Source organism: Apteryx mantelli, chromosome 22 (genome assembly GCF_036417845.1).
Source record: "Apteryx mantelli isolate bAptMan1 chromosome 22, bAptMan1.hap1, whole genome shotgun sequence".
Lineage (NCBI taxonomy): Eukaryota > Metazoa > Chordata > Aves > Apterygiformes > Apterygidae > Apteryx > Apteryx mantelli.
The window spans coordinates 12,086,037-12,113,364 of record NC_089999.1 but is presented as its reverse complement, the minus strand read 5'-3'; the positions used below and the strand labels follow the sequence as shown (position 1 = coordinate 12,113,364).

General features: G+C 39.1%; 1 protein-coding gene across 8 annotated transcripts in view; it reads left to right on the top strand.

Annotated features, from left to right (window-relative positions):
• The window catches only part of BCAS3 (BCAS3 microtubule associated cell migration factor), a 385,407-nt gene that overhangs the window by 216,600 nt on the left and 141,479 nt on the right, over nt 1–27,328 (top strand). The window lies entirely within an intron of this gene.

Genomic DNA, 27,328 nt, shown 5'->3' with positions numbered 1-27,328 from the left:
AATGTTGTGCTGCTTTCAGTGAAGAAGTAGAGGGAAAAATTGTCTGCCAATATGACTGTGATATTTGGATGTTTTATCTCATTTCTCTTCTGACTAACCTAACTTTGACATTATTCGTGAGCTCAAAGCCTTGCTTGCGTTGTTCTTGCTAGTAGAAAACATAGCTAGGATGTAGTGGGTAATTGAACCCAGATGCATTGAAGGCTGCTCAGCCAGACTGTTATTTTAGCCTACACTAGTAGCTTTTTTAATACGAGTTTGACCTTACTTTGAAACATTCTCAAAATACCATACTTTAATATCAATTTATACACTGTTGCAGATGGGGCAGTCATTCAAAAAAGTAATGAAACACTTTCTACCTGTTAATATAACAGATACAGAAAGAGTTTTGGAGTTAATTTATGTATTTAAGGAAACAAGTTTTACATGCTGCCTTTCTAATTGGAGCGTTATCACGTGCATGTAGTTAGAATCATTACCACCAGGGAAAAGCGTATGTCGTCTTTAACTGTATGAGTTACCTTCCCCTGCCTGTGAAGCAAGGGAACACACTTGTTAGGGAAGTTTTAGGTACAGAGTGATGCAAAGATTTACCAACAGTCAATTTCAGTAATGTATTAAACAGAGTTTAATAATTGTGGTACATATTCATCTTAATTATGTTTAATGGGATGTAAATGTTTAGTGTATGTGTTCTGTGAGCTTAAGCTGTGTTAGTATCACAGCTTTGAAATACATTCCTGATTTCAAAACAAAAAAACCCCCACATTTCATGACAGTATGGTAGATTTGATTTTTTGACATACCTGCAAGGTACTTTCCATATCCAAACTGCATTTTTCTAGAAGAGGAGCTGCCGCATTTCCCTCCTCAATACATGCTTTATCAGTAACAACTGAACACAAAGAAAACTTTTGTATAATTAGATTTCCTACAAAGATAGCATCTCTCTTTCTTTCTGCTTATCCAGAACCGTTTTTCATTCATGATTGCTCTGGTCAGGTGGACCTTAGTTACCTTCAGCACATAACTGTCCAAGTGTCCTTTGTCAAGCGATGGCCGGAAGCTCAAGTTTTGAGGTTGTACATCAACAGCCTGGAGTAAAGTAATAAAGAAACCATGTTTTGTGGTAGGTCTTAAAGTTAAATACTTAAAATTGATTAGTTTTCTCAATTTTGCTCTAACTTAGGGTTAATCCTTTCTAACTACTCTTCGTGGAGCAGAGAAGGGATATTTAAAGGATAATGAAAGTGAGGGAGTGGAAGTTATTTTGAATTCTTGTTGAAGTATTACTATACATACTTTGCAATGTCAGCTCAAGTGAAATGGTATTGCCATTAGTTTCAAGCTGTAATCCTTTGCTTCTTGTAAAAAATGAAGCTTCATTCAGACTGATGGTGGCAAACTGCTTTAAACCTGTTTGGCTTTGGGCAGTGCAGCTTAAAATATAGAAAGTGAGAAATTAAAAATGGTTTAGTGTTTTTCTTTCTGTTCTCTTATCAGAAATGTTCATTCAGACTATAACAACTGTTAGAACAAGATAACAACTTCAGGCCAGCTGTCAAATGTTTACCATTATCAAACCTCTCCCTAGGGTAAGATGCGACTTTGGCTCGCCTCACCGGCAGTAATTTAATTTTTCCTTCGTTCTGACTCGGAAATGGCAGCATTTTTCAAAGCTTCCTCCCACTGATGGCTGAAATTTTCCTTGTGAAATGATTTCCACCAGTCTTGAATCTTTCTTGCTTCTGCCGTCTTCACCTTTACTGATGGTTCTGCAACTCATCACCAGCTATGCAAACTGACAGTTCACATCCTGGGGCAGCAGCCGGGTCTGGCCTGCAGAAAGGAGCAGCCTGACCAAATTTACGCTCACAAGATCTCTTAATTCACAAAAGCATTTGCTCTAGTTCCTGTTCTCTGCTGCAGGGGCTTTTGGGGGGGCTAGCAGGAGAACGGTCGGAGGAGAAGAGAGGCACTCTTCACACTCTACTGAGTACACAGTCTTTCGAGATGAAAAACAGACGGAAAGAGACATTTCCAGCCATCTTGCTGATCTGTGCAGGGGTTCACTGAACTGTGCAACACAGCACCAGACCCATGTATCATTTAATGTGCTAATTTCTTCCCTCTCCCCCCCCTCCTTTTTTTTGAGTGAAAGAGGCTTTCATTTTGTTGACAAGCATATTAAAATTAAAAGTGGAAACAGTTAAAGGAGAACCTAAAATGTAAACCTAATACCCACCAGTTACTCCCATCTTTGACATCTAGGGCTATGGAGAGATCTGCTTAGTTTTGAAAAGCCTCTGACAAATGAGAATAGTCAGAATAAGTTTTCTTTTTGGTCTGAACTGCACGTAGCATTTTGAATTTTTTTTCTCCCCCACAAGCTGAAACATATGCCATATGCTTGCCCAAATGCTTTCCCTTGTTGCACTGCAAGACAAATCCGAAACTTTTGATATAGTCTTTTCTTAGACAAATATTTTGTTCCTTTTCCTTCGCAGCCACTCCCTCCCACCAAGGGCAGTTTGCAGCCAGAAAAAAGTGATGCTTCCCTCGCAGTTCCACTGCAGCGCGACCATTAGCACAGCCAGGGTGTGCTTGCTCAGTAGCAAAAGGTCATTCAAACACTTTTTTGGTATTCTTTGGCTCTCTGTTGGAAGCTTCTCCTAAGAATAACCCACTTTACATTTCTGTGATTACTTTGGAGAAAAAATGTGCAGTAATACCAGAATGGAAATTTTTTTTGGGGGGGTGGGAAGGGAGGGAGGAACGAAACATTCCATGTAATTTGATCACAGTCCTATAGTATTTGCTTTGGTACTTTCCTATCATTAGCTATCCAGTTGTTCAAAGGCAGCTGCAAAGTCTGGTAAATTAATATATGTTGTAGTCAAAAGTTTAGACAGAAGGAAAAGTTAACTTAGCGAGTTTGTACTAAGATATATGCTGATCTCTCTAACTGGTATTCTAATTGAAGATGAAGGAATTTTTAGCTCTTCTCATGTGTAAAAGTAATCCTGTCTTTCAGTAACAGTAGAGGTTTACAAAAAATACATTTTTAAATGGCATATTAAATTGTTAGCATTAATTCGACTTGTATTTTCTGTTTTATTCTGAGCTTTTAGGCATGGTGAGAAACATGGCAGAGATTTGAGAACAGGGCAGGGAGGGGTCAAATGTATCATATGCGTGGATTCCAGCAAACAGGATTTCTGAAAGAGTGCACAGGCTTTAGAAATGTGAATTAAAATAAAATTTTCTTTTGCATATGTTTTTAGAGGCACGCAAAGCAGTGATCACTGGTCAAGATATTTGTCATCTTAATAAACTGGCAATATAGAAAAATAAACATGAGTCTTATCAGCCTGCATTTTTGTTCAGGATGAAAACTGTTTGAAGAAAAATCATAAAGGAATCCATGGTAGCTCAAGGAGGTTAAACTCAACAGTTGTTTCCTTTGAAGTGTATGACCATGAGGTTAATTGCCAAAACTGCTTGTGGAAAAGGTGGTAACAATTTAACAAGACTGTACAACTTGCAGTGACTCAGATGAATATCAGGTGTTTGCAGATGGGCTTTTGCCGAACAGGAAAAGGGGAGAAAAAGCCAGAATGAGAAACAGGGGACAGAGCAGCCGCAGTGGAAGTGCAGCGAAGCAGCCAATAATTCTGTGTTTGCTTTGCCAATCAGCCTCTAATTGGGCGGCAGGTTATTGGGAGCCCCTCGATTGGCCACGAGCGGTGCTCGCTGCTGCTGCGGCTTTCGCTAAAGACTGCAATTATTAGAGCTTTCACGTCTATTCTTCGGGCTCGCTGCTGCTCTGATTTATTAATCCCAGTAAGGCTGCGTAGAGAAGTGTACTGTTCCAGTGCTGCTTTTTGTACTTCTGCTGCTTACAGCCCTGAGCTTGTTTATTTTTCCAGCTTGGACTCAGCAGGCTCATTTGTCCCTTTCTGAAACTGCCATATTTTTAAATACTTCTTAATACAGTGGAGACAAAGTCTTTAAACTCAGAATTCCCTGAAGCCCTCCAGAAACCAATTAGGGCAATGTAATATCATAACAGGAAAGCTGAAATCCTTTATCATTAGTTACTCTTGGTAAGCGGAGATGCAGAAGGTGACATACAGGCAAGCAATAGACATTCTAAAATGAAAAGAGGTATCAAAATAGGGAGACCCCTTATAATTGGAACAATGTCATCAGGGTATTTTAATTTTGTGATCCATTCTCAGAGTTCAGTAGTATTTTTTTTAACTTCTTCCATCTTATATCCACAGCAATTCATGGAACTTGGAAAATGTGTACAAAGGACAACTTTTTTTCAAAGTTTTTCTGTAGACAAAGAATTGGCGATGACTGAAAATAATGAAATGAAAGAATCTTTAAATGGTTGACTAAATGGTTTTGAACCTCAAAGAAAGCTTGTTTATGACAAAAAGTTTGCTCACCAGGTATTAATTTGTGTTTACTTAGATTCCTCTTTGTCAGATGTCCTTAATGAACTGGAAGTTTTTATTAACAGCAATTCAAATGATATTTTTATGGCTTGACATTTAATCGAACAACCTGCAAAACTTTAAAACCTTTCTACTAAAGATAATTTACATGCTCAACTATAAAGCCAAGGTAGCAGCCTGAATCCTAAATTTAATGCACTTTTTCATAATTTTTATGTCTGGTTTTGCTGTTCTCTAACTCTCTCTACCATGTATTTAAAGCAAAACTTTCACTTGAAAGAGTCCTCCCTTTGTAGCAAACCAAACCCTGCTATCCAGCTGGAGCATCGCTGTATGTTGCTGGCCACCATTCACAGCAGTCAGGAAATGTTGTGTGCTAATGTATGTGATGTAATTCAAAGGATCACATCTCTTCGGTCTGTTAAAGAATCATGAATTCAGGTCGTGGTGGAATCATATAAACAATGACACTTTGAAGTACCCTATTTAACCTATCATTTACTTTTTATAAACAGAGAATTCATTAAATCACAAAGTCAGGCATCTACAGGAAGTGATTACAACCAAAGGGCAAGGTATTTAGAAATCTGTAGTTTCATCCTTTGCTATGAGATCTGAGTAAAAGAACTAAATTACCTGCCAACCATCTATAAATGCGCTGTAGCATCTTGTCTGTCATAAGCAATTTACATTTTTATGAATAGATTACTGCTGTTAGATTATTGTTGCGTAGGTGACGTTTTGCAGGTGGCAGACACCTCATCCCAACACTCCAGAAGGTACCCACCATTCTTGGTTTGATTAATGACTACAGTATTTCTTAAACACTACTGCTGTAAAATCAACATAATTCACAGTTCTTAAAGGAGCAAAAGAACTCACAGTTCACAAGTGTGGTATCTCCTGAGCATTGATTTAGACTCTGCTTATGAGGACGCTGGCCTGTTGAAAAACTATGTTGCTTAATGTAAGCCGTTCTTTTGTATATTTTTTTTAAACCAACATTGTCTGTAGTGGCACCCAGTGGGTCCTTGTGACTCAGCGGTGCTCTGGATGCTAATGCAAAAGCTAAACCCTGTTGGTATGCCAAGCAAGGCTCAGGTGGATCGAAAAACAGAAGCCAAGTCTCAACTCGTTTTAAGTCTTAAGAATATGCTTTCTTCATTATAACAGCAAGTATTCACTAAAACACATGGGGAAAGATACTCTTCTACATTGTTGATCTTTAAAGGAAAAAAAGGTGTGTGTGTGGGGGGGGCTTTGCAATCTGCATATGCAAATCTTGCTGTGCTCCTCCTAGACAGGAGGAAACTCTAACTCTCAATAGATATTTATTTTCTAAATTGGCGACAGACATGCAAGCGAGAACGTTCAAATGACTTCAGCTCTCTTTCTGCCTTCATTATGTCAGGCTAGCAGATCACATATGGCATTATGGAAATCAGTAAATGAAAACCATATTGATCAGCATTGAGAACAAATGTAAAAAAGCTGGACTAAAGGAGGAGAGGTGGAGAAGTATGCTCCACTGTTCAACCTGATAGGCCCTCGTTAAGGCCTTTAATCATTTATTAATGTAAACTCCCTCCTTCCCTTTCCACTCAAATTACCTCAGCCATAGAGCATCCTGCTCCATTTATCTTTTAATGTTTCCTTTATTTAATTTATTTTTAAGCTATACATTATACTTTTATTACAAAATCAAGTTTTTTCTTTTCTAGAGGACAGTGTTGAGCAACCAGATTTGGTATAAATTTCCCAGCAAGCTTGCTTGAGCATTAAAGAGGGGAAAAAACGAACAAGATTTGCTTTTTGTTGGATAGCAGATTTGGCGTGCTGGAGGACTTAAAGTGAAAGGGAGTATACATTACAGAGCCTCCCCCACTTCACGCTGTTTGTAATTAAGGTTGTGTCAGCATTTCCATCATAAACCCTTGTTTACAGGCTTTATAATTCAGCTGTGAAAACTTGCTCCAGGCCAGAATTGACATACAAGGGTTCAACCTTGTATAAAGGAGACTTCTACCCTACTTCCCTCCCCCAAATCTAAAACCTACTCACTCATTTTTCTATGACAGAAAAGGGTGAAAATGACGGATGGTGTTATCTGGGACAATGGAAAAGAGAAATTATTATCAATAAAAATATTAGGCCAACATCCTACTTAAGAATCATATTGAGACTATACATTAATATATTGTATGCCATATTCAGCAGAAGCAAGCATTTTTGGTCAAATGGGCAGATCTCTGATTTTCGGTCATTCATCAAAATCTTGTGATGGACATCCTGATTCTGACAGCCACTGAATAGTCTGTGTCTCTGTCAGAATTCAGATAGAAATTTCCATGACAATGATTAGGTCGTTCTGCTTTGAAATTCTGACCATTTTATGCCTCTGACAAAGATCTCACTAGCCCACTGGATGTTTCCCCATACCCTCTCTGCTGTGTAACATAGGCTGTTCTTAGAGATAATAATATCCTTTTTACTTGGAATCCACATCTTTCCCACAGCAGAAATATTTTCACTGGCATTTTTTAATCCATTTGGTTTAAAAAAAAAAAAAAAAACGACTATTTTCATGTGTGTTTTTGTAGCAGTAGGGTGTCTGTTGCATGTTCATTTAAAAATAACTAATAAAAAGCATGAAAAGTAGCCAGAATGGTAGTTCTCACTTTACCCAACACAGATCAAGAATCTGGGGATAAGCCCGAAACGGAGCTAGCACTGCATCTTCCTCTGCGTGGGGCTCGGGCAGCGCCGCGCACCCCGCGGGCTGCAGCGCCCGGGCCCGGCTGCGCCGCTCCAGCAGCAGCAGTCAGCCTGGGCTCCCACTGCTGGGCTGCTGTCAGTTTTGGTTAAATCCTTATCATTCTAACATTTTTATATTCTCTGTGATAATGGACTTCAAGTCGCAGTCATGTAGATGTCTCCTGATTGATTTGGAATGATACTGGCGTCGCATGCTGTAGTATGTACATCTAATTTATTTTAAATGATATTCCAGATTTTTAGGGGGCTGTTCCTAAGGGACCACAAAGATGCATGCAGTGATGTATCTGCAAAATATGTGTATAAGATGTATTCTGTCCTTCCTCTTTCTTGCACACTCACCCACTTCCAACTTCTTTTCCTCTTTGACTCACATTACAATTCTCCTTTCCTTTCTCTGCTCTCAACATCAAACAGTATATAAATTACAGCAAGAGTGCTGTCTGTGGCAGACATACAGTCCTTGTTTGTGGCAGAAGAGCAGAGCATTAAACAGTGAGTGGACTATGCAGAGAGCTCTCTCTCTCTCCCTGTTCCCAGTGGGAGTGTTGTTTATAGAGCATTATAATTTATAACTGAAGAGAGTGGATTTAATTTCAGTGGAGGGGGCTCGCCAGCAGGGCGCCAGCCTGCAATCATATGAATCAGCAAGCTGCAAACTCTATTGAATGGAAAGTATTATCGCTGGCCACAAACGGACACTGTTTCTCCTTAAACAACTCCCTTGGTGCAGGAAGACGTTGTCTTCATTCATCTATTTTACATATCTACTCCTGTTTTAATTTTGCTGTTTCCTAAAAGTATTTTCTTTTTAGAATGCATCTTTTCTTTTACTGCCTTACTTCCTGATCTAACATTGGAAACTGATTATTGTATGTATGTTGCTGATTTTGTAGCTCTTAACTTGCCTTTTCTTTTTAGTGTGTGTGTTTTGTTTATAGTTTTTCAAAATGCCATTTTCTTCTGATCCTATGTACGGCAACTTTTATGGAAAACAAAGTTAAACATGCAACAGGAGTATGATAATCCATTAGCATTAATATTGTAAAATGGTAGTCAGATTCAATCACAGGAAGTTTTATTTAATCATGGATGTTTTGTGCATTTCCCCTGCATTTCTCCTGCACAAATGGAAAATCTCTTTTCCCTCTTTAGTCTTTGAAAAGTTTAGCATTTTGTCCTTTCAGATAGGACCCATCAAATCCATAAGGAAGTCGTACTACTTTTTGAAATACTTTCAAGTAATCTGTACTTTGATTATATTTTGTATCAGTTGTTTTTGTGGTATTCAGTACAGGGCTAACCTCTATGCAGCATTAAGATTGGTATTTCTTTTAAGGATTTTATGCAGCTGTTGTAATTTATTAGATATTTTCAAGCAGAGCAGTAATACAACGCATTAACATCCTATGTCAGATAAGTTTTATGTAAGTCGTATTCTTTTTTCTTCTTTTTCTCTTCTTATTATAAACTAATAACTAAGTTAGGAGAAAAGGAAAAGAAAAGCAGTGGGACATATGGCAGATCGGATGGTATTATGGACTTGCTAAGGGGGTTCCTGGCGGATAATTGCAGCAGCAGAATGCCTGGTGGCTGCTCCTGTCCCCCTTCAGAGCAAAGTTTCTGTTGGAGCTCGGCAGTAACAGGAGCAGGGTTGGACCTTGCAGGTCCCTCGGCGGCGCCCGAGGGCGGGTGCCCTGTCGCGGGGGGGTTCCCAGGCTCCACCTCTGTGCCCCCCTGCGCCAAGGTGTGCTCCGCTCGAGCAGAAGCTGCCGGAGCCTCTGTCGCGCTCCTCCAAGGCGACTCGCGCCGTGCGGGAGGGAGCTCTGCTGCGTGGGAGCGCGTCCTAACTATCCAGCTCGTGTCCCGCACAGCTGGGTGGGGTGATGTTCCTCCTTCTCCCTGCCCTGCACACTGGTCTTCAGACCTCGCTAAGGAGCTCTGGATGTCTAGTGAGGACTGAACCTTTCCGCTGCCCCGCTCTGTGCTGGAGCAGAATCTGTGCCCCGCGCTCCCTTGTGCAGATTCAGCAGTGTGATCAGGCAGGCTAACGATAATTGGCCTAATTCCATGGTCCTTTCATAGGAAAATCCATGGACCTGCGATGGCAGATTGGGGAGGCAACTCCTAAAAGTGTTTCACAGACCTCCATAAGAATGCAGTTCCTGTATTATATTTTGAAATTTTAAGCATCAACAAATAGCTTATCTAATGTATTTTAAATAATTGTGGGTTTTTGCTTGTATATGCTCTGTAATATTTCCTTGCTAAAACAAGCTGTGCAGCTCCACAATACATCTGATGTTAGTACCTAATCGAAGATGTGCCTTTTGTTCAGCATATATAGAAGTACCATCAGTCTCTGTTTGCTTTGCATTGCATTTATGAGCATAATAAAGTTATTGCCCTCGTTTTCACAGAGAGATTGTCCTGCATTAGCAAAAAAAGCCACATAAATTATTTGCAAATGAGTGGCTTGTTTTTGCTTATTGATTTCCCAGAAGTGGCAAAATGCTTTAGCTTATGTTCACGACTATTTATAAAATGTAAAATGTATTTTTCTCTCTGATTCTTGGCACAGATGATAAAGTTTGTTAAAGGATTAAAGGCTACATACTACAGCTTCTCTGTTACCATTCCACAGGCTTTTAAACGGTCTCCTTGACTGTGTTTTCTACACTTAGCTTCACAGTAAATTCAAAAGGTATATGAAATAAAACTAGCTGTTAAATTCCATATCGCCATATATAGCTCTTTTTGTCCCTTTAGGGGAAAAAAGGTAATAAAATACAAACCTGTAACTATGATTAAATAGATATGGAATGAAAAAACTATGTATCTCCTAGTTTTACCTCATTAACTCTTTTGCATGTATAAGAATTGTTTTTATTACAGAATGATCATGTTTTATACTCTTTGACTCAGCTAGTAAATATTTTGGGCATACAGAGTAAGCTAGTTCAGGTTTACTTTTGACTTGCAAAAGCCAAGATGATTCATAGTGTTAACATTTAAATTTCTTTGTTCTTTCTAAATTCAATGAGAATTGATTAGATCTGACTTTTTAAATCATTAAAGATTTAGGTTATATTCAGCCTTTCTGTGTATTTTTTTTTCAGTGCTTCTCTTCAGAAACCTTAAAATGCTGAAATATTATGGTTAGCTTGCCATAAAAATATTTTTCATTCTGGCTTGGAAACAGGATAGTCTGTCTGGAATTACCTTCTTTTTCTTTAGATTAATATGTCTGTGACAAAGGCAAGCAAAAACTACTGCATATTTAAAATTAACAAGAGGAATGTCACCTGAAGTATAGTTAGATAAAATCTGTAGCATTCTGTGTGCAGCGAAACAATCTCTTAAGGAATGCTAAGCTAGGGAGGTCTGGCTGTTTTTATATAGTTCAAAATTACTTGATCAAAGAATTTTAAGAAATAAAATGCAGAACTAATCTTTATTGAAAATATATTTTTATTTTACTAGGTGACTTACTACTGTATAACACTACTTATTTTTGGTTACATGTGCTTCTGCTGTAGGTCTCACTATAATAAAGACATTTTGGGGTTTGCTTTGATGAAACTTCACGAGAGCTGTCTGTACGGTAGAAATACAATTTCCCCCTCTACTTTAATTGTACTCTGTCATGTATTTGGCTCAGCTAACTGAATCAAGCGAGCTCTCTTCGAGTGATCCGTGTGTCTTATCAACAGTGGACTCTGTGCCATGTTTTTAACTTATGCCCATTTGAGAATTAAAATTTGCTGTACGGTTTTATTCTCCCTATCAGCAAATACGGTGAGCCAAGAGCAGTTTGGGGGAAAGCAGTTGCGTGAAAATCTCCCCATTTATGTGCCTCCAAGAAGGTCATGTCCTTATCGGTGATTGTAATTGATAACAACGTGGTGGTTTCAGTCAGAACCGTGACCTTGGTACCCCAGGGGGGCCTCTGCGCTGGTCGCGGCTTTCCGCACTTGCTCCAGCTTTGATGTGATCCGGCAGCTGATAGGGATGCACGTAGGGCAGGGAGAGGCAGCTGGCGGGCAGCGACAGATTAAAATATTTCTGACCCACAAAAGTAACCAAATGCCCATATTTCTTCATTTAGCATAATTAATACCTTGTATTTCCATTGACTTTGATAAACTGACTCCCCCCCCACACACACTTCTTTATTATTTTATTCCCTGTAGCTTTCTGTAATGATTGCAGGAGATCTGTAGTTAAAATGTTTTACAGACTATGAAGAATAACATGTTTTTATAAAGCTAAGATCAAAAGTCTCAATTAGGTCACAACCTAGCAGGAAGCTTATAACCACATTAAAATGGGAAAGTTATTTCATTTTTAGTATACTGTATTTCAGTAGCAAGCGTAGTAAATGAAGGGCAAAAAAGAAACATTTTGGAGCTGTCACCACGGAAATCCTCTTCTCCATGAATCTGTAAATAGGGAAAATATATACAGTAACTAAAAAGTGTTAAATGTGCTTTAATATATATCCTTTTGAGAAGCACTTACTGCAATGAAATAACGTTTAGAGGAACTGGTGAAACATTTTTTTTCCCCCTCTTTTTGTGATAAAATTTCACCATGTGCTGCTATTGTCACCATGTAAAATCACTGTGCAAAAAGTAGCTGTGGAGTGACTGCGTGTGTCGCCCTGTATTAGCTCAGAGGAGCGACAGAAAAGATCTCTAGCAGTGTACCTGAGAGTATCGCTCAGGACCAGGACGTGAGCTGACGTCTTTATTTAAAAGGCAACAGAAAACAAGGGCAAAGCAAGCTGTCTGGCGAGCCGAGGTGCGCTGCGGGCAGTGGTGTTTGTAGCTGCTGCTCCTTATTTCCTCGATTTGTTGCAAGGGGGAGAGCGCAGCCCCTTTTCCCGGCCCGTGGTGTGTAAGCAGCAGGCCTGCGGTGTCCGTGCTGCGGCAGCGCCAGCGCGCTGCCCTGCGCAGCCCCCTTGTAAACAAAATCATGGGGCAGAGATTAACGGCACTGATTTGTCATGATGAATGGAATTCAGTTAGGTTGCTCTTGCAAGGAAAGAAATACGTTTTATGCCATAACCAAATTTGATTCCTTTTTACTAATAAATTTTGAATTGCATTTAACAGCCAGATAAATGTAGAGCTTATTTTATTGCAGTTATGTTTCTAGATATCTATATTATGTGTAGTTCTATTGAACTATACATTAAGTACAGTAGATCTCTGTCAACAAATAAATCAAACTTGGTCCAAGTAGTATTTTTTTATAGGTATCATGGATCTGTTTTTGCAACATATTTTTATTTTTCTGAACACTGACAGCAGACAAACAAAACATAATGTCTATGAGGATTACATATCCTGAAGTGTTCCTTAAATGAGTAGGTCTTGAACTGTTACCCTTGGCAGAGCCCTTGCATTACTGCTGGAAAATCATCTTTCCTGTAACTGTTGCAGCAAAGAAATACTTATGTAGGCAATTTTACTGGTATGCACAGAACGATATAGAGCTGTGCAATAGGATAGGACAAATAATATCACATGAAAATGCTGGCACCTCTTCCTGCCTCTGTAAGGACCGTAAACCCTGGGCTGAGATCCCCTGTGCTGTTTGGTACCTGCAGTGTTGTTTTGGCAAGGTCGCAGAACAGAAAGAGGCTGCTGATCCATTTGGCGTATGTGGTGCTTGGTGGTCAGGATGCTATTCCATGGCTAGGGTAACCTGGTGATTAAACAAGGGTATCGATGACCTAGGCTAGCTGTATAGTAGACACAGGTTCTCTTGATATCAGAATTCAGTGTATTATATTTGTTTTGTGTATTTTGTGTTTGAAACTACTTCTGTAATACTAAAAGTTTATTATAAAAATACTAGCCATCAGGAAAGATGGTCATGTTAAATTCTGGGTGTTTTTCAGACTGGAATTAGAGTTAAAAAGCAAACTTACACTAGGGATGAGTTTTGGATTCAGCAGTAGGAAAGCTGTTCTTACTAGATTTCACCTGCAGAATTGGAATCTCCTCCATCTTCACAGCAAATAAAATGATCCAAACTTTACAGGTAGTATAACATGTAAATGTGGCTCTACATTTTGTGCATGACCTGTTAACTGAGTAAGAATTTGCTGTGAAATGTTAGATAAAGGAGGGGATTCCAGGAGAGTTTGGTCTGGTAGAAAGAAGTGCACGCTGCTCTTTGTAAGCCGGGACTACAAGTTGCTTTTCAAAAGCAGAGGAAGCCCCGCTGGAATCTTACCGTTTCTCAAACTGATTTGGTGCTCTGAATGTCCCTTAGTTCTGTCTTAACGTCTGTAAATCTGACATGTTTGTGCTTGCTTTGGGAGGTGTTAAGTATTTGGGGTTTGTCAGTATTCTTCATTACTGACTAGTAGTTCTGAAAGTGGTAAAAACAAGAACAGGAATCAGATATAAAGAAGCCATATGATTTCTTAACTGTGTTTGCAGCAATGTTCTATTAAAAATAACAGCAACACACACGCTATTTACTTAGGAATCTGGCTAAGCTGCTGTTAGATTGAGTGCGATAATGTACAATTTTTTTCCCCTCCTGTGTGACTGTATTTTTGCACATGCTGGTACAGTCATTCTTAACATGTGCATCAAATCCAGGAAGCAGCAGAGCTACTGTGCAGATTAGCTACTGCACGTGCATGGGGGGGCTGTCAACAGGCTGCTCCTGTCCGCGAATGGAGGAGGTGCCAGAAAAGCAATTTTTACATAATCTGCTTGTTAGACCAAGGCAAGAGTGGCCCACAGAGTAGCCAGACTGTTCTGGTAGCATCAGCCCTCCTAGCCAGCACTCTTCCCCAGGCCGCTGTCGTCTCTGCTACGGCGTGAGTACGGAGTGCTCCTGACCCCAGGATATGCAGCAGTTGCGACTAGGCGGCTGCTACCACCCAAACCAACCGGGCAGCCCAAATGTTGCCTCTGCCCAGCACCGAGGGAGGAGCGCTGTCGGGAGTGTGCCCGGAGACACGAGGTCCTGATAGCCTGCAAAGAGCCCTCAAGCTATAGATTTACCACTCTTTTTCTACAGCAAAATACATATATATGCTGCACTGAAAGAAAAAAAAAAAAGGCCCAGATCTTGTGGACATTTTAATAAACGTCTGACTTTAAGCATGAGTAGTTTTAAGTCTGTGAGGGTACTCTTATGCTTAATAATAAACATGTGTGTAGGTTTTTTTGTACTGTAAGATTTCAGGCAGGCCAAAACTTGAAGAGCTCACTGCTCAGCATAGATGATTTATAGCTCAGGTCAGTATTTAGACAAAATAATGCACAGAACACTTGGGGAAGCAAAAATAGAAAATATCCAAGGAAATGGTGTCTTTCGAGGATGGATTTTGAGCAGGGTATGTGTCTGTAACTTTCAAGTTCTATAGAAATGTTTTAAAAAAATCTGTTCAGATATGGTTGATCCAGTATTTAAGTATATTTTGAGCTAGTCCTTTTAAAAGAAGCCTACATTCCAGCATGTCTTCCTCCAGTAATTTAATTGGGATGTAGGTCTTTGAGCTAGTGGCTGATTAGAAAACATGACCTGCTTGAGAGATCAAGAAGGTAAATTGATAAATGTTGTAGCAAAGGTTAGTAATGTGTGAGAGAGTAGAAGCTGCTCTGGGCTTTGAATCACTGATCAAGGTCAGCTGCAGTTCATTAAAATCTTTAGAGATTTAGATTCATTGTAAATATAGCTGCATACCATAGTTTATCTTGTAAACCTTATGTATTGGTTGTTTAGCAATACTGCACATTATTGCAACAGCTTTATGGCGATAAATTTGCACCAACATACAAAACAAGTCCTGTGAAGTGTTTGAATTAGAAAAACAGGGACTGGAAGGAAGGTTGTGGGTGATAGAACTCACTTTCCTAGCACAGCAGAACATGTCCTCAAGCCCCTGTCGCGTCCTGGTTCCTTTTGTCTTAAAGCCAGTGTTCTGCCCTTGCTTCTCTGATGATTAGGAATCTTTCCAAGATATACCTTTTCTTGTGCTGCTGGCTGTCCTTTAACTTCAACAGTTTTCCTTCCCTGGTGTTTATGTCGCTGGTGCGTTTATGGAGAGCAGTCATACGCGCTTTCTGGCTTACATTTGGAATGAGAAAAAAGCCACGGTGGTTTACCTCCTTACCTGAAGTAGGTTTTCTGTTCCCTTCATCAGACTTCTTTGTAGAGAACAGTACTCAGTGTTTGAGGTGACGGCTCACTGTTAACAGTGTAATATTTCTGTTTTCTCTGTGATGCATCTTGGAGCTGTGTTTGCTCTTGCCATGGCCATACCATACTGCTGACCCTTCTTCTTTCTGCGACTGAAAGACCTAGGGCTTTTACCCCCTCTTTTCTAACAGACAGGCACTCAGAATTCTGGCTTCCAAAACCTTGCGCTTGGTGCTAATGTATCTTTTTTCAATTTTCTTGGTTATAGTTCTCAGGGACTTCCATTTTTTCTGTGCAGTGTGTCCTCCTTATTGGCAGTGTCTCCCAGTTTTGTGCTTTTTTTTCCTTAGGGACTCTGAAAGCTCAACACTTTCCTTCATAAACGGATTCCTCTCAGTAATCTTCCCAAATATCCCATGTTTAGTAGATCCTGTCTAGTTCATATTGATTTTGCTAGTGTTTGTTTTGATGCCGTCATCTGTTTGGTGTCACTGTTTGGTCTGATGAACTTCATGCAGTCTGTGATTTTACCGCTTCCTGGACGGTGATTAAGACATACCTCCTCTGAACCTCCGTCTTGATCGAACCATTAGCACGGATAAAGCTTCTGAGGTAGCATCCCCTTGCTCCTTGCTGCAGCATTTGGACAATTTATTGCCCTTTTCCCAGCATCCTCTCATTTCTTAGTTGTGACATCCATTCCAAGGCAATCCGAGCACTTTCTCAGGGTAGCAAAGACTGTCAGCAAGGTTGAATCTGTCACGAGTCACCTTGTGTGACACATTTCAAACTTCAGCTTTCCTGTCCCACAGACTGACTTCATGAAACCAAATGTTAGTTTTATGTGCACCCATTAATATGCACTTTAAGTGGTTATATTAAATAAAATACATTTGCAGGTGTTCTGGTAAGAGCACAGAAATGTTCTTTAAAACTTGACCAAATATCTTTCCTTTAGGTTTTTCCTGATTCAGTTGTGTTGCCATGCGGTTAAACTGATGTTAAATCTACTAAAAAAGTACCTGACAGAAATACTTTAAAGTACTTTTCTTGAAGCATAACTGAATCACTTTGAGCTTAGTGGTTTTAAAAAATCTAGAACAAAAGAGTTTTTTCTCTACAACAGCTGTGCAGTTTTATTAAAAATTTAAAGAAATCTTATGTGTCTAATCCTTTGAGCGGATGTGTAATTACTTGGCTTGGGCTCTTACACATGGATAACCTAGCTGTACTGTGAGACAAGATTCTTATGTTTAATTTAAAGAATCATGGGTGTGCTTTGGAGATTATCAACACCAAGCCTCGTAAAGGAACACCAAGCCAGAACAACTATTATACATTATCATTTGTTATACAGATGTTACAACCCCTCTGACTAGCAGATAGCACAGTTTGCAATAGTATTAGTAAATGATGGTAGGACATGTAGAATAAAAAAATGAAAACTGTCTTTTTTAAAAAGTTTTCGCTTCTCAAATTTTAGTTTTTTCCCCTGTGTTCGGATTTTTGTAGTTCTTATGTGCTCCCTTTAGGAGAACCTGTTGGTTATTCGATCAGTTTTTCAAACTGTATCAGCTTTTCTCTGTAACAAACACCTTTTTCAACTTCATTATGATCGTTAGATATGAAACATGATTCAGCAATGTCTAGAGCTGGAACAAGCTGTTATCTAAGGTGTGCAGAAGAAATTTATTAAGTTACATTAAGGGCCATCTTGTATCTCCCATAATGTTACTGCCACAGGTTAGATAGTTGAAAAATTCTGTATTTTAGAGGTTCAAGAACACAATCATACAAGAACAATTGAAAAACAGCTCCTTTTATTTTAGGAATTCTATCAGGATGTGTATGCTAGGTACTCTTATCAGAGTATGTATGATTCATTATTTAAAATTTTGAAAAACTAACCAGCATCTGAGATGAATTACAGTCTTTTTCAATGAAGTTTGAGATATCAGTCAAAATCATCCCTAATGTGAGCAGGTACACCTCCACTGAAGTCAAGTCTGCTTACAGTCGAGCTGATTTCAGCCAAGGGATATTTTTTCCTTATTTTCTGTTTTTGTTTTTTCCCCCAAGTAATGTTCTTCATATTAGTTGCATTTTTTATATTACAGTTGGTTGTAGTCACTTTGGTAGGACAAACAGATATACAAATTTCTTCCATAGAAATTATGTGTGCACATTATTTTCAAAATCTGTATTACAAAGTCTTTTATCCTTTTATTAGTTTAGTACTTAAGCCCTAGACATAAGAAAGAAGCCTATCAGTGAAAATCAATTGAAATGCAGTTAGATACAGATCTGATGTACTGTGCAAGGAGGCTTAGACACAGCACAATAAAATCAATTAAGGCCTTTCCAGCCCCATACAGTTTTACCCATCCAATCACTTTTCACACATTCCCTCCATTAGCTTTGCTAGAGTTTTTTATATGAATTATGATGAATGAGACCCTTGTTATGAATATATAGATAGTCATTACCCTATGAAAACCAGACTGTACTGGTGCTTAGTGATTAAAGCTTTCTGCTGCTACTGTCAATAAAGTTCAAATTCATCTGCCTCAATCTATGATAGGGAAGCTGTAGTCATCGTTGTCTAATTCACTTAACAAAGTTATAATTGTGATTTGTTTTTGTTCATCATAATAATTTACGTAAACCCTTTTGTATTTGTTAATAATTTGGATTAGCCATCAAGCTTAAGGAGTGTAATAGATCAAATAAACAAAAGGGAAATAAAAAAACCAAGAGAGACGGGACCTGGCCAGACAGATGTGAACAGCAGATTAAATATTAGTTGCGTACAATGCCAAAGAAATATTTTGGATTGAGAAGTTAAATACATACAAAGTACAGGCTAGATTATGGGACAGACCTGTAGCACCTTGCTCTCAAAACTGGTTTTCCTTTATGGGAGTGGACTGCTTAGTTTAATTTGAATTTAAATTTAAGCCTTCGATATTAGCCAAGCAGACAGGGAGGACGGGAACGACAGCCCTGCTGTATGACTGCTCTATGCAAATGAAGATGCAACTGAAACAAGGCTCCTTGAAAAATCTGCCCTAGTAAATTAGCGGAAAATGCACTGCCATAAACAGCTGTTGCATTTTAATCAAGCATCTGTGGAGTATATTTTGCTTTGTGTTACAAACAAAACAAAACAAAAAAAACCCACCCAGATTGTGGCAACCTCATTTTATATTCGGAAATTAACCCATTCTGAACTGCGAAAAAGTAGTATTTCCCAGGTTAGAGCTTTAATTTGCCGAAGGGGTAGAAGTATTTTTAACTCATTGACTGTCAGGTTACATTGTTTCATTTCAAAAACAATATTTTGAATGGAAGAAAAATTAGCAAATTTTACTTCTCTGTTATTCTTGGGAGTTTTGCTTGTGCAGTGTCATATTTTGAAGTAGGTTTTATAAAGAAATTGATCCAAATACGTTTAAACTCGGTGTTTCTGCTGTATACCTAGCTTTGCACAAATTTAGTTCTAATCTTGCAAAATAGTTGGGCTGTCAGGTCCTATTAGAAAATGTTCTTTATATTCATGTGATACAAAATCGTACATCTTGGTTTTCAAAGAGTTAATAAACACCCCGAGCTGTGCTGATCTTGTAGCTTTAGTGAGCCTTAATCTGTAAGCTTGATTACCTCCTAACCCTCAGTCGCCTGCCTCCCTCCTAACACAGCGGGAGTTTTACGGCAGCATTAGTGGCATTTTGCCCAGCTTTGGCTTTAGGGAAATCATTCAGTGAGAAAGAAAAGCAGAAGGACTGGATCTGTCTGCTGCTGTGAGGTCATTAACACAAGAGCATGGCAAGCCGGCGCTCGAGGTGGCAGTCCCCACCGCCGCCTCGCAGGTTGCATTCCAGCGTGCTTTTAATGAGGTTTGGACATGCTCTTGCAGAGGCAGCACGGGCTGCCTTTGAAACGATTTACAGAGGTTGTTCCCAAACAGCGTAGGTTTGTTTTTTGTTTTTTTTAATTGTCCATACAGAGCATATGCATTGGTGTAGGTTTCTTGGTCTTTTTAATAGCAGGATTTCTGCAGATTTATGCACACCATGCTTTTTGTGCACACTGAGGCAGACAGGAATATTTAGTAGAGTTTGCTCTCACTCCAGGAAAACTCACAAATGGAATAATTCTTAACCGTGTTATACGCTGAACATTCTTTATTTATAACGCTAACCAAAATGGATGGCCCTGTTCTGTCTACCTGACTCTGAGTAATCGCTCTCTCCGCAGGTAGCGGAGAGTCACCGTTTTAACGGGTGAGCTAGTGCAGTCTGCAGGTTTGCTCGGGGACTCTGCTGATACTCAGCACGAGAGGTCGGAGTTGGGCCTTTTTAATTAATGTAATATCCCATCACAGTTTAAAGCAGTAATTGATCTCCTGTTTGGCTCTAGGTACCTTTTTCTGTTAATATTCACAAAACCTGTTTACCTCTGTCGCCTGTGTTGTCACAAGAAGTTAGATGTGGCTGCGTTTAAACTATCACAGACATGAACCGGAATTACACGGCTTCTGTAAGTGAATTGGCAGAGCGGTGCGTTTACACCGGCTGAGGATCTGGGGCCAAAACCCCTGTTTGACAAGGATCACCAACGCGTAGCTGTGTTCTGCGACTGAACCAGCAGGTCGCTGGAGTTCAGACCGAGGCAGATGACTGAGAGACGGCATTTCTGCTCATTAACTGCTTCTGGAAAGCAGCGCTGGCACTTTTTACTTACTGTTTAAGTTTTCTGACTCAGAAGAAATAGTACTGCTCGGCATCATGCCAAAAAGTAGCCAGGAGTGCGTTGCTGGGCTGGTTAGGGGGAAGACCCTGTTCGTAGCTGGAAGCTGTGTAGGTGCAGGATGTCCGGCCTGGAGCAGCCCTCGTTGCGAGCGGGAGCGACTCCCCGGCCGTGGACCGGGCCAGGGCCTCCCCTCCACTGCCGTTTGGCTTCTCTGTGCTGTGTAGGTGCAAGTGGGAGGTTTTGGGGTACAATCAAATTGTACCTGATTGCTATAACAGACCTAAAATCTGTCGGTGTTTTCATAATATAAGCAATGGCTTTTGTGGTGTGTAGACACCATCCTAATTATAATTTGTTGCATTCACTTTGTAACCCAACTATTTGTTAAAGGGATAAATAACTAAGAGCACCGTTGTAAAATAGGATAAAGAAAAAAATCCTTGGCTGAGCTGAAGTAAAACTATCTTTAGAAAAAAGTGTCTTCCTGGGGAAAGCCGTGTTGTCTTATATTCCCTTCTTGTATTTGAAAGGCAGATGGAGAGCAGTAACATGCATCTTCCAGTCAGTATTTCTGTATTATTCTGGTTATAAATTGCTTCCAACTCTTCAAACATACCGTTTCAGCTGAAGAACTTCGAGCAACAAAGTGGCATACAAAACAAAAGCAAATTAGATAAGCTCCCACTTACATTTTCTAAATGAAGTTGAGGCTGGTAGGGTTGGTGATCTAGTGTCAGGTGGTTCTGGTAGCAGGACTTGGCTTTTGGGGATCTTTGGGGATCTGAAGGTTTAGTGACCATGAAGGCCACGGTTTCTTAGCCTTCCTGGTAGCGAGAGAAAGCATATTTAGTTCTCATTTCATTTGAATTTTGGCCATGCCATTAGTGTTTTCTCAGCACTGATGTGCCAGACCAGGCTTAATTCTTGAGTGGAAATTAGTCACTGCCTCCTTAAGAAACTAGAAAATAATGGAACGTGTTTGGGTTGAGAAGCATTGAAGCTGAAGACGCTTGCTGTCTGTTCCACTTTTAAGCTCTTTTCTAGCTTTAAGTATATATCCTAATATTCCTGGGTATCCCAGGCCAATGTGGAGGCTGCAACTCAAATGTGAAAGTTGTATACTGTTCATACAGGAAATTGTATTTGCAGATGAGTATGGATACATGCAGATACACGCTAACCTGTCATAGAGCACAGCACCTATTTCACACCTTGTCTTTGTAAAAGAAAATACTGGCAGATGGGGGTCAGTCTATGCACGCTTCTCTTTCCTAATGACCTACCAAGACTTGCAGAATTGAAATTTTTCATGTACGTTGTGTATCAGTTATTATCAGTATAGCATAAGGCCTATGGGAAATAGAAAAATTGTATTTTCTTTTCTGTCCTTCCAGAGAATAGATGTACAATATGCTGAGTATGAAAGGTTTGCTTTAAAGCGTTAAGATCCAGCTACACTGATAAGTAGGAATAGATGCAGAATGTTTACATATAAATTATATTTGAATTAAAACCTTTTGCTTTTGATACCAGACTGTAGTTTTGCGCTATTGTAAAATACTTGCCAGCATTTAATATTCTTTCTTTTCTGTGACCATGCCGTGACCTTTCAAAATAAAAGTTGCAGATCGGAAGTAACTGGCTGAGAATTAGTGGTTGGTATATTCCAGTTTACATAGAAATGTCCTCAGTTAAAATATGGTTCATTCATCGGTCAAACCGTCCTTACTTCCTTTAATTGAATTAAGATGGGCAAATGAGAGATGTGTGCAAGACAGAAAAAAATTCTTTTGCAAATCACTGTTATCCTTTCGATAGTGTAAAACGAATCAATTAAAAGCATGTCAAAGCATCTTTTACACATGCACAACTTTGAAGCAGAGAATATTTCGTAAAAGTGGAAATTTAAATTGGAAATAGGAGAATGTAAATTAGATTTTACAATTATACATAATCTAATTTTTCTTTTTGAGAAAGATAGATGGCTGTATTATTTTATCATATTTTATAGGCTGTTACATCTACTATAATCATTTTTATAACTTGTTCATTTTAAAAAATCCTCATGTACTTTTTGTCTCATTGAATTGTAGTAGCAGCAACCAAAACAAAAGATTTAAGCTGTTCACCATTAAAATGAAGGAGCCTGTGTGTTAGTTGAGAGAACAACTAAATACTAGGCCCAGAATATAGCTGATAAAATGTGACTTTCAAAAGTGCTTACATTTTTATATTCTTCTCTTGTGCATTGCCTGATCAATAGATTGTCAGGAATCCACTATTTTCAGTGTTGTATTTTTAATTTTTCCTGCTGTTATTTGGAGTAAGTCCTTGCCACCAGTATTTGATACAATTTCTTGTTGTTTTAGTTGAACAGAATGAACTGTTTCAACTCAGAAATGTTTAAAGCTGATTTTTTGTTTCTTCTTTTATTGTTTTTGTTGTTATCACTTTAATTTAAGCAATTAACATAAAGCAAATAGAAGATTAGTAATTGAATGGGTCTGATACCAAGGAAGAAGGTAGTTAAATGGGTAATGTAGGACTGCGTTTTGGTTTCATCTCTGAAAGCTAAAGTGCGTTATCACCAAGATGTCGTAATGCCTGCAGAGGTTCTATTCAGAGGAATCTCATGAACATATATACGCTATATATATATTTTTTTAATTGGAAGTAATTCATATAAATATATATGTAGTAGCATCTTTAGTAAAAGACACAAGTTCCAAATACAGAAGCCTCTGCTACTGTGATACTTTTTTTAGGTTCTGTCCTTTTTTCTCATCCAATAATTTTATTAAACATTTCTATAGGTTTTTTTGAAAGCTATTTTATTAAAAATTTTGCCTCAGTTAGTTTCTTTCTGTGGGATAAACAGCAATTTTCATAGTACCCAATAGCCATAGAAGGTCTTTCAAAAACTACCTTTCTGTCATGAGCCCCCTGTGCCATTTTACTTTTAAAATTTTAGAAAATACACTGTTTTGCCTGCTGTGTGTTGTAGCTTATTTTCATGCCGCTCTTTCAGAGTGGAAGGAGTATGCTGGAAGGCAGGAATTCCAGGTCCTGTGTAATGCTGCTGCATCTTAGTGAGAGGTGGCTTTCTCTTTGCCTGGCTTGCTTGTTGTTTGTCCCGTAAAGACACGTGGAGAAGAGAGAAAAACAGCGAAAATGAGATGATCGTTGCAAGAAGCTCCAAACACTTTGACTAACAGATTTTGAGTTATTTATTGATGTTTTTGCCCACTGGCAGTGTAAAATGTGTGTCAGTTGTCATCACCAGTAACAATTTCAGCACATTGTGTTCCTTTTTTATTTACACCAGTGGCAACACGCTTATAAACACCGTCGCTGGGGTGGGTCAGGAGGTCGTTGCTGGAGGTTAAGAATGGGAAGGGTCATCGGCTATTAACCTGGGTTTAGCAGCAGCCAGCCCAAGCCCGCTACGTACCGGGGCCTCAGCGCCTACTGAACTTACAGCACTTTTGTACCTCAAAGCATTTGGCCATAAGATCCTTTCTAGTTTTTTTGCTTTGTTTTGGTAATTAAGTCACCTAGGTGTTCTATCTATGGCCATTTGTTCTTATGGGCGTCCTGCTCTTTGCACCGAAGTTAAGTATCCGTTTAGGGCTGGATTCCCTTCTGCTTGCAAGTGCTGGGAGTTTTCCATTGGTTTTAGTAGGAGGAGAGTCAGGCTGCTCCAGACACGTCACAAAATAAAAAAGATTGGCAGCAACAGTGATTGAAACCTGAATTCAGAATTGATGAGTTAAATGAGAGTTTTGTTTTGTTTTTTTAAAGGAAAATGCTTGGGGTTTTCTTCCACATACAAAAAGCTTTCCATTTTCATCAGGTTTTCAGGAATGTGCAAATCCAGGCTATTGATAAGGACCTGAAATCGTGATTTGTAAAAGTGGCAAGCAATTTGGTGCGCACCTGGGCATGCTCAAGTGACCTGCTGTTGAGAAAGTGCAGCCCTCTAAAACCAGTTCCCGCTTAGGTGTTTCAAAATGAGCCCTGAAAGAGAAAAGGTGCAAGTGTTGCTCATTGCTTAAAACCTCCCGGCTGATGTATTTGCAAAGGATGGATTATTAGTCCTTAATTTATTCAAGCCATACATGTAGCAACTTTGAGGGTTCAAGAGAAAAGAATATTCCCATAGGATCTCTCACCTTGATATTTATTATATTTCTTCAATATAAGCTTTTACTTTTAGTGCTGTAAAGGTAAAGTAATTTTTTCTTATATAGCTTGTATACTGTGTTTTCTGGAATCTTTTAAAGTCTTAAAATTCGTAACAAATAAGTACAAGACTTCACCTATCTATTTCAACTCATTATCCCACAGTAATGAAATCCATCAGTGCTGTTAAAAGAGACAAAGTGTTCCCGTCGGTGTTCCCTGTGTTTACAAGTTGCACTCTGTTTTGAATCGTGTATAGTCCTGAACGTCTCTTCACCGCTGCGCACTCTGAAAGTTAATGTACCTGTTTGAAATTCCCTCTGTTCCCGTCTTTTCCGTACATTTGACACAACGGTGTTTCCCCGAGAGCTCTTTTTGTCTAGTCTGCCTGGCAATGTCTCCTGCAACACGGGGACGCTCTGCTTAGAGCCCTGGTAGAGAAAGCTGGAACTTTACAGTTGCAGTTCAACACATTAGCGTAGTGTTTCCAAAGATACCTAGTGGATTTGAATACCCAGCTGTAATGAATTTTAATGGGAATAAGCTTTGCATTATGTAAAATATAGTGGGATGTTCATCCTGAGCCAAACTAAAATAATCTTTTAAAGTAACGTTTTAATACACAATTTATCTAACATAGATAATTTATACAAGTTTCTTTCAATGCTAAGTCTGTTCTGGTAAGCAGTATTTCTAGGATAATTTCAGCCAAAAAGCTTTTCATTTTCATAAAGAGTCATGGATTTTCTGAGTTATATTCAGAAAAGCTATCTACAGCTGCCTTTAGAATAGTCACTGAGTCCTGTTGTTTTGATATCCAGGATTTGATTTGTAAATGAAAGTTGCAGTCTGCCCCTCTAACGGATCTTTTGCGCATCCACAGAAATGTGTGTAGTGCGACGTTCTTAAAAATTTGGATTCATAGGCTGATGCATGCTAGATAGTGCTTACTGAAAGCACAAAGCCCATTATTTATATATATTGTATTTGCATAATACACGAAAGTAGAAAACTGTTTTTCCCCTTTTCACTGCGAGGGGAGTGCTCCAAGTCAGGCTTTTCTCCGCCACGTGAGTAAGCGACTCGCGCTGTACGAAGTAGCTCTGTGTGGCTAAACGTGAGCGGCGCGGAGGGGGGAAGAGTGCGGGCAGCCGGAGTCATAACATTCATATGAAATCACTCATTCATTCCTTGAACTGTTTTATGAGAACGTTTTCTAAGGCTAACATCACCATTTTCAGTCTACACTGACGACTGAGGGAATTACAAACTCGTTGCGTTTGGTTGTGTAACAGGGCAGGGTTTCTGGACTGTTGCAATATGTGCACACCAATGGTGTTACTATTAATTTTCTGAATCAAATCCTGTGTGAGGAGCCAGATGGCTTGGGAGCATCTTGTCATCCCAACCATTACAAACACGTCTAGCCATAAAAAAAAAGAAGATTGAACCGTGATTTCACAGATTTTTCATCAGTTAATCTGGGATAGAGAGGCTTCAAAGATTCCATCAGTTAATTCTCTCAGCACTTGTGGAAATTTCTGGCACATTGTGCTAAAGCTGGTTTGAAATCCAAGCTGAAAATCACTGCCTTAAAGAAGCTGATATACTGTACATGCCCATATTGTGTGTATATATATGTGTGTATATATATATATATATATATAAAAAAGCTATGAAATACAAATGGGTTAATAAAACTCCCCTTGTTAGGAATCAGACTGAAGCTGATGTTTTAGAAAACCCTTTGAATGTCTTAAATATTATCCAGAGTAATCAGTGAATCTGTCTTGATCTGTAATCTTTCATTTCAAATGCTTCTTGAAAGTGTTTGCCAAAGTCAAATTTTTCTAAGGATGCAAGTGATAAAAGAAACAAAGTTGTTTTTTTCTTCTTTTTGGCTAGCTATAATGCCACTTTCACCTTTGCAAACAGATCTACTAAATAATAATCAGTTGCAATCTGTGAATTTCCCTCCTCTTATCAATTATTAAGTATCATAAACCTTCTGTTTGGATAATCTTGGCACCACTTTAAGCGTTAACAGTAAATTTATTTTTAATTATATCTGTGCATTGAGAATAAAATGAGGCCCTTCTGCATACTAAACAGAACACATATGCCACCTCTACTTATTATCAAAAAATCTGATAATGCTTATGAAAGTTGTAAAGGCTACAGTTCATTGTCTGCGTCCCATTTAACTTTAGTACGAGTCAATGAGATAACAGCCAGAGTGAATAACTGACTTTTCTTTAGAAGTGTTTGTTGAGAGTATTCCCCTTTACAAAATACTTTTTAAATAGAGTTCAGAACATTCTCGCTTCAGCATAGCTACAGGTGACCAGGAAATAAGGATGTGTTTAGTATGCAGGATATATTTCTAGGGCAGTGCTCTGGAATACAGAAAAAGCAGTTTGCCTTGTCAGACGCATTGATCTGAAAGTTTTAAGTTGTCGTTGTAGGTTGCAATTCTTTTTTTTAATGATTATTATTTTTAGCTGATGATTTAGCCACAATTTTTTTTCCAAGACGGTAGCAAAGAGCCATCAGCTTGTAGCTCCACAGGAGGAAAAACAGTTCTACAAAAATAGCTCTGGAATGTTTTGACAGTTCAGCTCAGGAAACTTTCTTGTGCCCAACACGAGATGTGGCCCGGTGAAAATTCCTTTTCACGTGTGTGTTTCTGTTAACCTTTTTGCTAATGAGAATGGTATCTGAAATTGCTGAGCCCCTATGAACTGGACAGGAAGCCTCCCAACAGTGCTGTGAATCTCATCATTTATTTTTTCAAACTGCTACTTCCAGCGCTGGGGCCGGTGACATTAGCCCAGAGGGAAACACCGGTCCCGGCCGCACTGGGCAGCCATTGTCTGCCGCGTCCCTGCACGAGCGCGTGAAGCTGTTTGCATAGCGTGCTAACTCTGTCAGGGTCAGTTCCAGTCTGTGGCCGCTAAAAATGAAAAACATGCCCCAAC